The sequence below is a fragment of the Podarcis tiliguerta genome, assembly GCF_965153285.1.
Source record: "Podarcis tiliguerta genome assembly, chromosome: 11".
In the NCBI taxonomy this organism is placed as follows: Eukaryota; Metazoa; Chordata; class Lepidosauria; order Squamata; family Lacertidae; genus Podarcis; species Podarcis tiliguerta.
The window spans coordinates 28262578-28277069 of NC_139544.1; the positions used below are offsets into that span (position 1 = coordinate 28262578).

General features: G+C 37.7%; 1 protein-coding gene across 5 annotated transcripts in view; it reads left to right on the forward strand.

Annotated features, from left to right (window-relative positions):
• ARB2A (ARB2 cotranscriptional regulator A) overlaps positions 1 to 14492 on the forward strand; it is a 201303-nt gene that overhangs the window by 179652 nt on the left and 7159 nt on the right. The window lies entirely within an intron of this gene.

Genomic DNA, 14492 nt, shown 5'->3' on the forward strand with positions numbered 1-14492 from the left:
GGTTTTAGATTTACTTTACTGCCAGTACCCGCTTAACAGTAGTCATGATGGACAGATATGAAACTAGAAAACAATGGAAACGATTTGTTAAATAGAAATACAGCTTGATTTAATTGAATTTATAGAAGGCTGTTGAAATCCATAGCTGTGTATCTATTAACACTGAAGTAAGCATCATCACAATTTTTGAACTGTGACAAGCATCCAAGAACCATGAAACTAGTTCTATGAGCCCAGAGAGACATTAGATTTGTGTTCCTTCGACAGCATTTTCTCATGTTTTCTGGCAAACTGCTTTTGAAACTGAGGGAAGATTCAACAGCAGCTTGTGATAGGATATGAAGGGGGTGTCAGGTGTCAAAGGAAAAAACTTTACAATTTCATTCAGCTAACACAAGCCCCTTACAAAACGCTATCCCAAGTAGCTGTTTAGATCCAAACATCTTTGAATTTGAAAAACAGATAAGTCATGAGCTATTTCATTTTAATAATATCAACCTGTTTGTACTGTAACAAAATGGTATTTGGCAGCTATCTATGAATACAAATATGTTTCATATCTATTATTATAGTACCTAATACACAAATATACCACTTTTCAGCATATTAACAACGCTTTGTGGCAATTTTCCTAAAAATATAGTTTATACATCTGTGAAGAGATGTACATGAAATAATTATATGACAAAATAAAAATGCCATAGGTAACAAGCAGATTTGTTTATGAGTATAATAATCTTATTTACCATAATAACTAAACTCAAATATAAGTTATTTATAGGCCACATTTTCTGTTTTACTTCTCTAAAGAAGCACTTTTGACTCCTGAAATCAGTAGCATGAAAATTACAGCCCTGTTATATTACAGGTGTACTATGTACTCTAAAAAGAAATAGACTGTGTAAACCTTACAGTACAGGTGAAACTCGAAAAATTGTGAATATTGTGAAAAGGTGCAGTAGCTATTCACTCCATAACACCTGCAATGGGTTCCTGAGCCTTTAAATGGTCTCTCAGTCTGGTTCAGTAGGATGCACAATCATTGGGAAGGCTGCTGACCTGACAGTTGTGCAGAAAGCCATCATTGAGACCCTCCATAAGGAGGGAAAGCCTCAAAAGGTAATTGCAGAAGAAGCTGGATGTTCCCAAAGTGCTGTATCGAAGCACATTAATGGAAAGTTATGTGGAAGGGAAAAGTGTGGAAGAAAAAGGTGCACAAGTAGCAGGGATGACCGCAGCCTGGAGAGGATTGTCAGGAAAAGACCATTCAAACGTGTTGGGGACTTTCACAAGGAGTGGACTGAGGCTGGAGGTAGTGCATCAAGAGCCACCACACACAGACGGATCCTGGAGATGGGCTTCAAATGTCGTATTCCTCTTGTCAAGCCGCTCCTGAACAAGAAACAACATCAGAAGCGTCTTACCTGGGCTAAAGAAAAAAAGAACTGGTCTGTTTCTCTGTGGTCCCAGTCCTCTTTTCTGATGAGAGCAACTTTTGCATCTCATTTGGAAACCAAGGACCCAGAGTCTGGAGGAAGAATGGGGAGACGCACAATGCCAGATGCTTGAAGTCCAGTGTGAAGTTTCCACAGTTTGTGTTTATTTGGGGAGCCATGTCATCAGCTGGTGTTGGTCCACTGTGCTTCATTAAGTCCAGGGTCAACGCAGCCGTCTACCAGGAGATTTTGGAGCACTTCATGCTTCCTTCCTCAGACAAGCTTTATGGAGATGCTGACTTCATTTTCCAGCAGGACTTGGCACCTGCCCAGACTGCCAAAAGTACCAAAACCTGGTTCAATGCCCATGGGATTACTGTGCTTGATCGGCCTGCAAACTCGCCTGACCTGAACCCCATAGAGAATCTATGGGGCATTGCCAAGAGAAAGATGGGAGACATGAGACTGAGCAATGCAAAAGAGCTGAAGGCTGCTATTGAAGCATCCTGGTCTTCCATAACACCTCAGCAGTATCACAGGCTGATAGAAGAAGAAGAAGAAGAAGAAGAAGAAGAAGAAGAAGAGTAGTTTGGATTTGATATCCCGCTTTATCACTACCCGAAGGGGTCTCAAAGCGGCTAACATTCTCCTTTCCCTTCCTCACCCACAACACACACTCTATGAGGTGAGTGGGGCTGAGAGATTTCAGAGAAGCGTGACTGGCCCAAGGTCAGCCAGCAGCTGCATGTGGAGGAGCGGAGACACGAACCTGGTTCCCCAGATTACAAGTCCGCGTTGAGGTAGTAATTGATGCAAAAGGGGCCCAAACCAAGTATTGAGTACATATGCATGCTTCTACTTCTCAGAGATCCAATATTGCTCTATTTGCAAACTTTGTTTTGCTGATTTCATGTAATATTTTAATTTTCTGGGATTGTTAATTTGGGGTTTTCATCAGCTGAACGCCATAATCATCACAATTATAACAAATAAAGGCTTGACATATATCGCTTTGCATGTCATGAGTCTATCTCATATATTAGTTTCACCTTTTAAGATGAATTACTAAAATAAATGAACTTTTCCATGATATTCTAATTTTCCGAGTTTCAACTGTAAATGCTGCCACTGAAGAGCATTCTTACAATTTACAAACAGCATAAGCCATAGAATAAAACTTTCATAAATAACATTTTTTAAAAACACCTATTTGATTCTCTTATGCTATTTCTGATATTTGTGAATACTGTTAATACAGGTTATAATGTAGCAGAGAAATCAAATATATATTCTAGCCAGTGTAAATTGTACAGTCACTACTGCAAGCTAATTTAATTGTTTCATCTGAAACACACTGAACTTTGAGGTGATTTCAGTATCTTCTATTTAAACATTTCCTTGAACTTTTTTTTTAAGAATTAAAAGACTCCCTTTATATTTAAGATTCATAAGACTTCAGCCCTCCTGAACCTATATGAGTTTTCTCTTGCTTTTCCAGAGGGATGATTCTTGAATAGTTTGAATGGTCACACATCTACCCAGGACCAGTGTTGGCACCTGACACCCTTGGACAGCTGCCAGGGCCCAAGCACGCCTTTAAGCCCCACTATTAACATCTGCCCTAGATCCCCTTTCCTTTGCAATTTGAATTTCCCACAATGCCCCTGAAGTAGTAGCGTTCTGGGGCATTAAGAGAAATTGTAATGATGCTGCTTTGATTGCTCCAGCCATGAAAGCTGCCATGACTCACCAACAGAAAAGGGAGCTCTCCAGATTGCCCAAGGCACCCCAAACCCTGTACTGTCTCTGGGAATAAAATGTGCAATGCACCAACTTCCAGGTAGTTTCAACCATTGCAATGAAGATCTAGTCTGTCTGAAATACAGACTGCAAAGCTACAATTTTACCATCATGGTGATCAAAATTACCCTTTTCAATGCATATTATTTAGAAACATGCATCAGGGTTTACTGGGAGGATGTAGGTTTATGACTTGTGAGTTCAAATAATGATCCACATTAAGAAAAAGTCTAATTTTCAGAGTATCTTTATTAAATGTAGGCTGAGTAACAACTAAACCAGAACATATGGCATATCCTATTTTTAATGTTCAGTTATCAAACACTCAGTGGACTACCAAAAATAGTCACTATCATATCACTAAGAGTTATCAGTGCAAAGCATCTTAGTCATTTTGGCAACAGCAGCAAAAAAAACCCTAATGTAGAATGCTTTCCAAAGATAAATGGGAACTCTTTGATCCTGCTATTAGGCGTAGGGTTGTTTCAGACATTTGAAAATGTTAATTAGAAAACCAAATGCTCCTAATTTAGCACATTATCGTTATAATGTTTAACATTATCTTATACTATTGCATGTTTACATTATAGATCCATCTTTATTGGCTCTATGCTGTGCTTCCCTTCTTTTTCTTCTGTTGAAATGTCAGTTTTTGCATTAACTTATACAGTCATTTACAAACACTAAACTTCAATTTGCTAATGCTGCTGGTTTAGACTACTACTATTGGCTTCAGTTAAATCTGCCACTTTTGCATCCAGCACTTTCTAGATGGTTTGCATCTTTCTGCAGAAGGTTTATCCTTTAAATTAGCATGGCATTTCACTGCACCACCCCATTTTTAAAAACAGTATTATACAGGCAACATCCAATTTGTTGTGTATCAATAACCCTCTATAAAGGCATGATCTAGACATCTTATATGGTTGATTTTTTAAAAAATTAAAAGCTTTTCACAAACTCTGTATTTAAAAATAAGTAGGTGTGCAACCACTGGAAAGTTTCATATAAGGGAATGTGGCCACTGGGCTAAAAAGGATTCTTCAATTCTGTTATACTGAACATTGAACAAGATAGGTGAACATCAGGAACTTTTTTTTTTTTTTTTTGAGCAAGGGCCTCAGATCAAAGTTAATACTTGGACTCTGCCTCCTGTAGAAAACACTGGCCGTCCCAGTCTACAGTGAATTATTCTACCATTTATCTGCTGGGACTCAGCACCTGCCAAAGGAAAGGGCCATACTAACAAAGGTGCCATATTTCCTTTATAATATCAGTGATTGATACTGACTGAAATTTAAACTATGTTTCGCATTTGGCCCCTCCAGACATTATTCTGTTTCCATGGCAGCATGTTCCTCAGACTAAGTCTGTCTCTAAAACATAACACAAAAACTTATTTATACAAAATGTCTAGGACTTGTTAAACAGAGCAACAACAAAACCCCATGGGCCAACAATTATTAGGCATAGAGGCAGTAGAGGTAGAACTATATGCTAAACAGAACTATTTCTCCCTGATGCTACTTGTTTTTAGAACTACTTTTCCTTGGTGTTTGTTCATTGGTGTTTTGGCATTGTAACTTACATATTTTATAGATGATGACATAGAATTGCTGTTTACCAATTCTTAGCTGATAACTTTTCCATTACAACATCTTGATTTTTATTGTAAACAAAACCTGGGACTTGTAATTATAGGTATGGTTTCGATATGATAAGTTGTAAAAATGTTTAAACATCTCTGCACAACAAGGAGACTTACTTTTGAGAATTAACACACACATATGTTATATGCCCCTTGTTATTCCACTTCACCTGAAAGGAATAGGATTAGTCTTTCTTTAGATTCTAGTAACAACTATCACAAGCAGATACAAAAAAACAGACAAATGTTGCCCAATTGTCTTGCAGTGTGACATACTCACCAGCAGATTTTAAGATGTTGTTTGGTTTCAAACAACACAGCTCAAGTAGGATAACTCAGTGATTTTCTGTATGATGGAGATCACAGCATATTATTTTGAAATAATTAATGTTATTCTGTAATATCTGTCTTTCTTCCCAAATCTCATGCGTGGAATTTTTGCTTCTGCTGAAAGTAGAAAAGAGACCCCACACAGGTGGCTGTCATTCTAGGGCCATTCCTTTAATGCTAATGGGACTGTTGTGATGTCAGTGTATTATGGACTCCACCCTAAGGACTTTATCAGGAGTCTCTGGATTATTTTGTTTCTATATACTCTCATCTGAAGACTCAAGATGCCAGAAAATGGGTAACTTCATTAAGTACATCTAGTTTCATTCACCTTGTAGACTTTTCATCAAAGCTCTTAACGAAACCCACAGCTGCTAGTATGCAATTAAAATATTAGTTTCTTTTGACTGATAAAGAATGTTTCATTTAGAACACAGTTTAAACACATTGTTTGATTCAAGAGTTGCAAACAGATTGTGTACAACAATGCCATCAGAACAAAACATCCTTTCACCAAGTACAGCTTCAGTTAAATAATTCTCATTTTAAAACTGTGATTAATGAATGGATTGATTACTAATTAATACAATGAATGCTTTCAGCCGCATGTGCTAATTTCCATGTTAGCCCTGTTTGACAAAACTCATATCTGAAATACTTTTTGAGTTTACTTTGAACTACAAGCATTAGGCCACTGTGAACCATTTTTTTTATGTTTTAAGTTAGAAAAAATAAGGGTGGACTATGATACATGTGAAATAAAATAACACACTTATAGCTTGAATATATATATAGTTCATTTCCAGTCTGACATTCAGCTGTGGAATTGCAGTATTGAAAGCATTTTCTCCAATATGCTTTTACAGTACGTTTTTTGCACATCTAATGTAAACTACTGATTCATTTGCAGAGCTGCAGCTTTTATCTAGCTTTTTCTCTTTCTTTGACTCATTGGATTATAATAGGCACAGAGTTGTATTGATTACTATAACTTGCATGGGAAAATCTTTCTGCTTCAGATTGGCTATAAATTATAAATAATGTATCTCAAAAGGCTGTGTGTTAAAAGAAGCAATGTTCTTCTGAGACACTCTCATGTAAAGCTCTTAAGGCAGAGGTTATTAACTTTATGATTGCACTATTGGTGTACTTGACCCGTAGCAATGATCACTATCCATAAAATCGTAGACTAGATAACCATTGTCTGCCTTTTCCAGCAATGTTCATTAGCAGAGACCACCAAAGATCACTCTAATAAGCAGAGGGTCAATATTCACAGCATCAGTATAAATTTGTTTGGTGCAACAATGAAGTTATCCTCCCTTCCACTCCAGCTAAAAAAGCAGTACTGTGTAATTGGGGTGTATAGATTTTGTACATATTGGCTGCTTCTGGACATAATGCTAAACTATTGTTTAGTGCAGAGATGGGGAACTGTATTTGGCTTGTGGTTTAGAGCCAGATGTGTGGGACTGCCTATCTGCCAATCATCTGATGTCAGGTGATTCAACATCAAAGGAAGAAGTGGGAGTGCACTCCCAATTCTTCATATCTTCCTTTGCAGCCCCAGCTTGAATTCAATAAAACATAGTTAATATTAAGCAGAGTTTGAAGTTTGCTAAGCAGCTGCTAATTAAAAATGGAAGTGAAAACTTCAGATCTCCTCGCAGCCACTCCAGAGCAGAGAAGGGAGCACATGAGTTCAAGGCTCGTGAACATAATGCTAAATTGTATTTTAGTATTTAACATCTCTTTAAATTGAAACACATTTACCATTTTAATGCTCATTCATCCAGTTTATGGTTTTACCACTCTGAACAATTTGGTGTCACAACAGACTTGGCCCCCTCACTGCTCACCTGTAACTGCAGTTAATGTATGAACAAATTTAAAAGCACTGGTCCAGTGCAGGATCTTGGGAACCCCACTGTTGCATCCTTTCATTGTGACAAGTGTCCATTTCCTACTCTCTTGGGTTCTTCAAATAGTTACTGATCCATTAGAGGACCTGCCTTCTTATCCCATGACCACTTACTCCCCTTTTGGTTTTTGCCAAAATGATCCATGTTCCACAACTTACTTTCTACTCAAGTTGTTTTGGTCTTAAAACTGAAATATATGCCTTCCTGGTATTTTGCAGTGAAGTATGGTAAGTTCCTGTAGCCTCATAGTTTTGACTATTTAATGCACGTTACGTGGAAAACCTAGATCAATATTTGCTGTGCAATAAAAACCTAAGGATAATATATTTGCTTGGAGTGCTGAGACATAGTCAAAAGGAAAATAATTTAAGTTTAAATTTCTCTTATGAAATTCAGATGAATGTATTGTTTGTTAGGGTTACTCAATTTTCCACAATAGCACAACATAAAAGGAAATGATCATTCAAATAAATGTGGATTATACATTATCTGTGATTTTGGTGTGCCTGTGGGGTCAGGATCAGCCCAAGATATTTTGCTGCCTGAGTTGAAGGAGAAGGTACCACCCTCACCCACCTCAATTTTGTGTACAGAAACTGACCAGATTAATCTGCTAGTTTTACATCTACACTGGCAATGGGACACAGCATCTGAGGGCAGCAGGCTAGCTGGGAGGGCACAGAGCCAGCCAAATGGCACATACAGCTCTGTCTTGCTACTGCCTGGCTCCCGGCATTTGCTTCCTGAGGCAGCTGTTTCACTCTCCCTCTACCATTCACACAATTTTCTGCTCGGTATTTTTGGCTGGTGTTTCCTTGCTGCTGTTAGTGGTAGAAACATGCATGGCAATTACGTGGATTATGGGAGTTGCAAAATGGGGGTACTGCTAATTGTGTGGAAATGAAAGGGGGGGAAGCCAAACAGAGAACAATCCCCTGTAAAAAGCATGTTACCTGGTATTTTTAGAAGATCCAGTGCTTCAAGGGACAAGATGGCCATGGCTACTCTTGTCTCTACTTCCCCCAGGCCTGTCATCCATCCATCCGTAAATGTGGCAAGAAATAGAAGCTACATCCATCTCATGTTTAGCTTCATTGTAGAATTTTAAGGCACAGGTTGAATCCAATAACCATGTGGGAAAACAAATCAAAGTGACATGGGATTAACACAATATTTTGCCTTGTAATGGTGTGCATGCCATGAAAAAGAAGAGTAGGCAAAAGAGGAGTAGAAAGATTGGTATAAAACTGTGTAAAAGCACTACAGAAATTGAGGTTTTGATGTTGATGTAGAATTAGCCTAGATGTGAACATACCCATAACATTCTCCCACACACATCTCAATTATGTAGGGCTGCAGACTTGCCCTTTTTAACTCTGCAGAAAACAATATATTCCCTGAGTAGCCTTGTTATTCACAATGACATTAGTTTCAATGAAAATCCTCCTCTTAAATTTCAATCCTTGATTGGAATAAAAGAGGTGCATTTTCTTTTCAAATGTATGTATTTATATGGTTTCTCAGGTCTGTCCTTGATCTGTCAATTACTTATGACCTTAGTATTAATCATTGCATTTATCTTTAAATGAATTCTCCTTCGACTCTACAGCACAATGTAAGATTCCATGGCATCATCTTTTCTAATGTCCATTTTATACATCATGCTGTTTGTCCTGTCCCCACCCCCACCCCTGTCCCAAACCCTGCTGTGTGCATGTCTCAAGGAATTGTTGGGTTAATGCTCAGGTGGTTGTTTTGGCTGTTTCTCTGGTGCTTTGCATAATTTCATTTGATTAGTGGACTTTGCAAATAAGATATTATCTTGTTTAAATGTACCTAACATGAACTTGGGACACCAGTTGTCGTTTAATTCAATTCTAAGAATAAATGATCCATGTGGATTTATTAAGCTATAAGATGCTTACAAAAAATAAATACTGTGTTTGAAAACAGAACAGCTTTAAAACCAGCTGCTGCAATGAGGCTTGACAGATTCACAATACTTTCAATTCACAGTACTCTGTGCTTTTAACATTCACATAGAAAGGAGAAGTGTGTCAGATGCCTGTTCTCCTATTAGAGTACTGCAGTGGTAAGAAAACAACACCAGTAGGTACAAATATTCTCCCTTGTTAAGCAGTGAACAGTAAAATATGTCTACTCAGAAGTAGGCCTAATAAGATCAGTGGGCTTGAGTGCCAGGTAAATTCTTGATTCACATTGACAGCCTCAACACAAGCAGAGAGCACTGTTACATTAAAGCTCAACAAAGCTCATAAAAAGCACCAATTGTATGGACTGGTGCCTTGATATGAAGGCTGTCCTTATGCCTCCTTTATTTGCATAATCATGGCAGCCCTTTTGGATGCACCACAATCACATATCATAGCAGCTGTGTGGACAGCCTTCATGTGAAGACTCTGGTTCATGCAATGGTATACTCACTGCATGAGTCTGACAGCAGCCCACATGATGTTTGCTTTCAAGTGTGCTACTGACCAGACCTAAGCCATACGTATCCTATTAGGTGAAGAGGCCCACTGCATGCTCACGGTATCTTTGCATATGTGTTCAGCAGTCTGTGTGGAGTCTTTATGAAGGAGTGGATTTGTTTTAGAATAAGTCCATCTTTTTATTTTACACAAAACAAGTTTTACTGGACTGAGTCATTAGTTCAGACATGCTCTATGCAGCTGTATGTTATGTCTGCCTTACTACCTGTTATTATCAGACTGAAGATCGTTTTAGAGCTACATGAGGGCAAATGCCTGCTTTACACTACAGCAATGAACCTCAGATCCCTGTTATGTGTGACCATATCATGCATGTGTTAGTGAACACACATTTTTGACATATTAAACATTTAATGTGTAAGTGGACATTTTAATAGAACTGCTAACCGTATGGTAACACTTAACAATATGTAGAGGACTAATCTGTATCCTCTAGCCTTATCATAAGCCTAGTATTACCAGGATCCCTGAATTTTCAAACAACTGTTGGAATGTAGTGGCACTGAACAACAGGAATAAAGGCAACAGCCAGCTTGCTATGTGAATCAAAATGCTTCAGTGGACGTTTAAAATTGCTATTCTATGAAACCTGCAACATATCCCCTAACATGCAAGGCATGCATAGGCTATTTGCAGTATATTTCTAAATTATGTCTAATGTGACCCTAAGACTACGGAGAAAGAGAAAAATACAAAAGGGTTTACTAAAAGCAAAAATTCTAATTGGAAAGAAATCAGCAGTAGAATATCCCTGTGACCATTCTTAGGCTGAAGTTTATTCAGTATTTTTATTAGTAATAGAAAGAGAAGTAGGGGTGTTTTGATTAAATTTGCAGCTGATACTGAGCGAGGAGGCAGTGTCAATACAAGGAAGGATCAGGAAATTATGCAGACTGAAATAGATGATCTCATGAACTGGTGTAATAATAAAAATACAAGAAAATTCAATATGTGTAAGGTCATGCATTTGGGACTGTGGGCTCATCAAGTAGGAACAACTGGGGAAGAAAGAGATTTCAAGATACTGGGTGGTCACAGGGTGAAAGTGAACTACCAATGTGATGCTGATGCAAAGAGGAAAAAGTAAATTCTACAAGCTTATAAGGCAAAGTCTGTTCTTGGATTTATTAGGGTAGGAAACTTTTGTATGAACAAAAGAATTATTGGTACCCTCGTACTAGGTGCTGATAAGACCACATCTGGAAAAATGCTTCATGTTGGTTACCCATTTAAATAAAAAATGTTCAAAATGGAATCCATGCAAAAAGCAATCAGGTTGGTTAAGTAAAATGTATTTTCTGAGTAGATGTTTCAAAGGTTTTGCCCCTTTAGCTTATAAAAAGGAGACTGGGAAGTGATATGACAGCACTATACAAATTTTGCTAGAGGAAGTAGTACAGAAAGGGAGATGAATTTAGGCTTTAAAAACCAGGCATATAACATCGCTGGCTACATATTTGAAATAAGCTTTTGTAAAAAATACAGGTCTCAACCCATGAAATAGTGTAGAACATACGGTAAGTTCACTTGGATTCATGATAGGGCCACCACACTTCATATGGCAGCCATGCCTTTAGTGTAACCACTGAATTTCCTCGTGTTTAAAGAGGGCTTGAAAAAAAATTTTTTAAAGGTTTCAGAAAATAACAAAGATAGGAAGCCCAAGATCCAGCATACCTGTCTGCAGATTATCTATACCACATATCATATTCATTGTCTAGCAGGTAATATTCTGAGAATCTCCTATTCCCTTTCTTGTAAATCTATGGTGAAGATTCACGTCACCAGTAAATGCACAAGTTGATTTCTGTGCCAGCACCTGAAATTAGACATTTTCTGCAAGAAGCCAACAATGTTGTTGGACTACAACTCCCATCATCCATTAACACTGGTCATGCTGGCAGGGGCTTATAGCAATTGTAATCCAACAACATCTACAGATATGTCCCTGTCAGTTGTTGTTGTTGTTCCTAGTCCAATGCATCCAACTGAACTGAATTTAGTTGGATTGGCATCACCTGAAATAATTGAAAATTTCAAGCATCATCAGGTCCTTGGAGAAATATTTTGACATTACCACTGTAGCGTATCAACCTAGGTATGTTATCTGCAGATGAAGATTTGTATTGAAATCTTCTTTTCTGCACAGCAGGACAAGCTTTTGTTTTACATAGCTTGTATATTCCACAACAGGGGCTCATTGTCCTACAGAAACTTGTAAACTCTGCGGAAGGAGCACTTTGTCCTGCACAGTAGGCAAACACCTACTCAGGCAATCTCCAGGTGTAAATTACAGCATCTCTAATCTCAGTGCCCTATACCAAAAGAGACTAATACTCAGAAGAGGAGTTTGGGGAGTTTCTGGAAGCAGCAGCAGCAACAAAATAATTTAAATTGAATTTCTGCCCCTGTCATGGAAAAGGCCAGAAATGTTTAATAATAGTGGTAGTAGTAGTAGTAGTAATAATAATAATAATATAAAGTGCAGCTGTTTATTATTTTGCACATTCACTAGTGATAGCAGTTTTCTGGAAATATAAAACTCAATCATACTTAGCTTTCTTCCTGCTTAAGGTTAGAATCTAGTACACACTTCTTGTAGAGTAAGCCCCACTGAAATCTAAATAAACATGCAAAGAATTGCACTGTAGATGTCTAACATCTCAGTATTTCCCCCCACTCCTATTAATGCTTATTTTGCTTTCCATTTTGTAGATATTTTCCTAATTTAACATTAACACATTTATTTACTATTCCAGGTTGTTAATGATGTTTTTAAAACATGAGCCTAATACTTTGCCCAATCCCACTGAAGTTAATTGCATATTTTCAACTGTCTTCAGAATAGTCATGATTTTACTCTGGAATCCTAGGCCTAAACATGAACTCTAGCTTGTCCGCCTATGTCATTGATATAATCTCATAAATTGTTCTACAGACAATGGCCAGTTTAGGAGCATCCAAATGATGCACGATCAAACTGGGAAGTAGCCCCCAAATGTCATAGAGATGTCACGAAAAGGGGAAGACAGAATGGGGCAGAGTGGAGCGGATTGTATTGTATTAAAACTATCCTATTCAGTCACACAGTAAATCTAAGACAAGCACTTGGTGATATGATTTATTCCCAGTTGTTGAGAGAATATTTGTAAGATGTTACAGTTGGCCCAACACACCTGCAGAGCCATTTTAATCATCATCATCACCTCCCCAAAGAAGCATAGGCAAGTAATGCTTAGAAATACTTCTGTGTGTACAACATTTTCTGAATTATTCCCTTCACATGCAAAAAGAGGCTAAAATCTAACACTTTCAATATTCAGAATGGCATGCACTGTCCTGCTGGACACACCATGCAAGAGAGTCAGCATCCCATGTGATTTATTCACCTTCTTTCCCCATCAGCTTGTACAGTTCTGCCAGACCAAGGCAAGAAGAACCTTGCATGCATTCTAGTGCTGCACGCGAGGTTCTCTGGATTGGGATCACTGCATATGACCTTCTAATTCTAGAAATGTTGCTTCTGCCCCTAGTTATCTAGCTCTGCCTGGATACAAACGGGAGGTAATGGAAACTTCTCAACCCACTAGGTTAATAATACTGCAGTTCTTTGTGCATATCTCCAGGAAAACCATTACTATACTGGACAAACAGAAAATCATCCATGTTACTGCCTAGACATTTAGTAATTCAGTGTGATATAATTATTGACATGTCTATTTCTATTTATTCCTAAATTTCTCATTACCTTGTACGTATGTGTGGATTTTTCCCTTTTAAGAATACCATTATTATTTTCTCTGAATTGCAGTCAAATTTGCCACAAGTGATTTCTTCTTCTTCTCCTTCTTCTTCTTCTTCTTCTTCTTCTTCTTCTTCTTCTTCTTCCTCGTAATACAGTAGTTGCTTCCCACCCACACCAGTGCTCTGGCATCTTCCTGATTTTGCATGAGTTTTCAGAAATAATTGCCAGTAGTTCAGCAAATTCATTAACTAATTCCCTTACGACTCTGTGATGCTTGTCATCCAGACCTGCTGATTTGTATATTATTATTTTCTAAGTATTCCCACATCTGTGTATTTTTTTTTTCTAATCCAACAGTTATATTGACAAGGTCTCCATTGTTCATCAGTACTACTTTTCTGTATTTTTAGACTGATATTAAAACTATCTACTATCTTACCCCTTTTAGACAAATTAAATCATTCATTAGTAGATCCACTTTGTGTTTACTATTTTTCACTTAGTATTTTTAAAATTATTGCTTCCTTTGGCTAGCATGGATCCATTTTGCATTTCTTCTACCTTCATCTTTAAATTGCCTCAGATTTTAAAATGGCTGCCTTGCAAACTAATGATTTCCAAAGCAGTTATTTTCTACCCTCATATATTGAAACAGTCCCCTGTGAAACTACATGAGCTCTTCATGTTCAGTGCTTCTGGTACAATTGAAAAATCTTAAGGGTAGCAAGATTCTAGGTTGTTCTTACCTTCTCCCACTCATTGATTTTAATACACCCTCTCATTACACCATACTTCTCAGATTGCTTAAATCCCATAAGGTTTATTTCTTGAAGTTGTTTTTGTGGTTTTATTCTGTTGCATTGCTCAGTGTGGCTGCACTGAATTTGAATAGTTTTTATTCACTTGGTACAAATATTTCATATTTCAGCCTCCAGTTTTGTCCTTCGGCAAAGAACTTATACTAATAGCTGCCTCTCCCAATGATTTCATTCAGTTCAGCCATGTGGTAATCAATGACTTTGATCATAGACATCTAGCTACATTTTGTCAACCAAGCATTTCATGAAGTTCCTATATATATATAAAAAGGCTAGATAG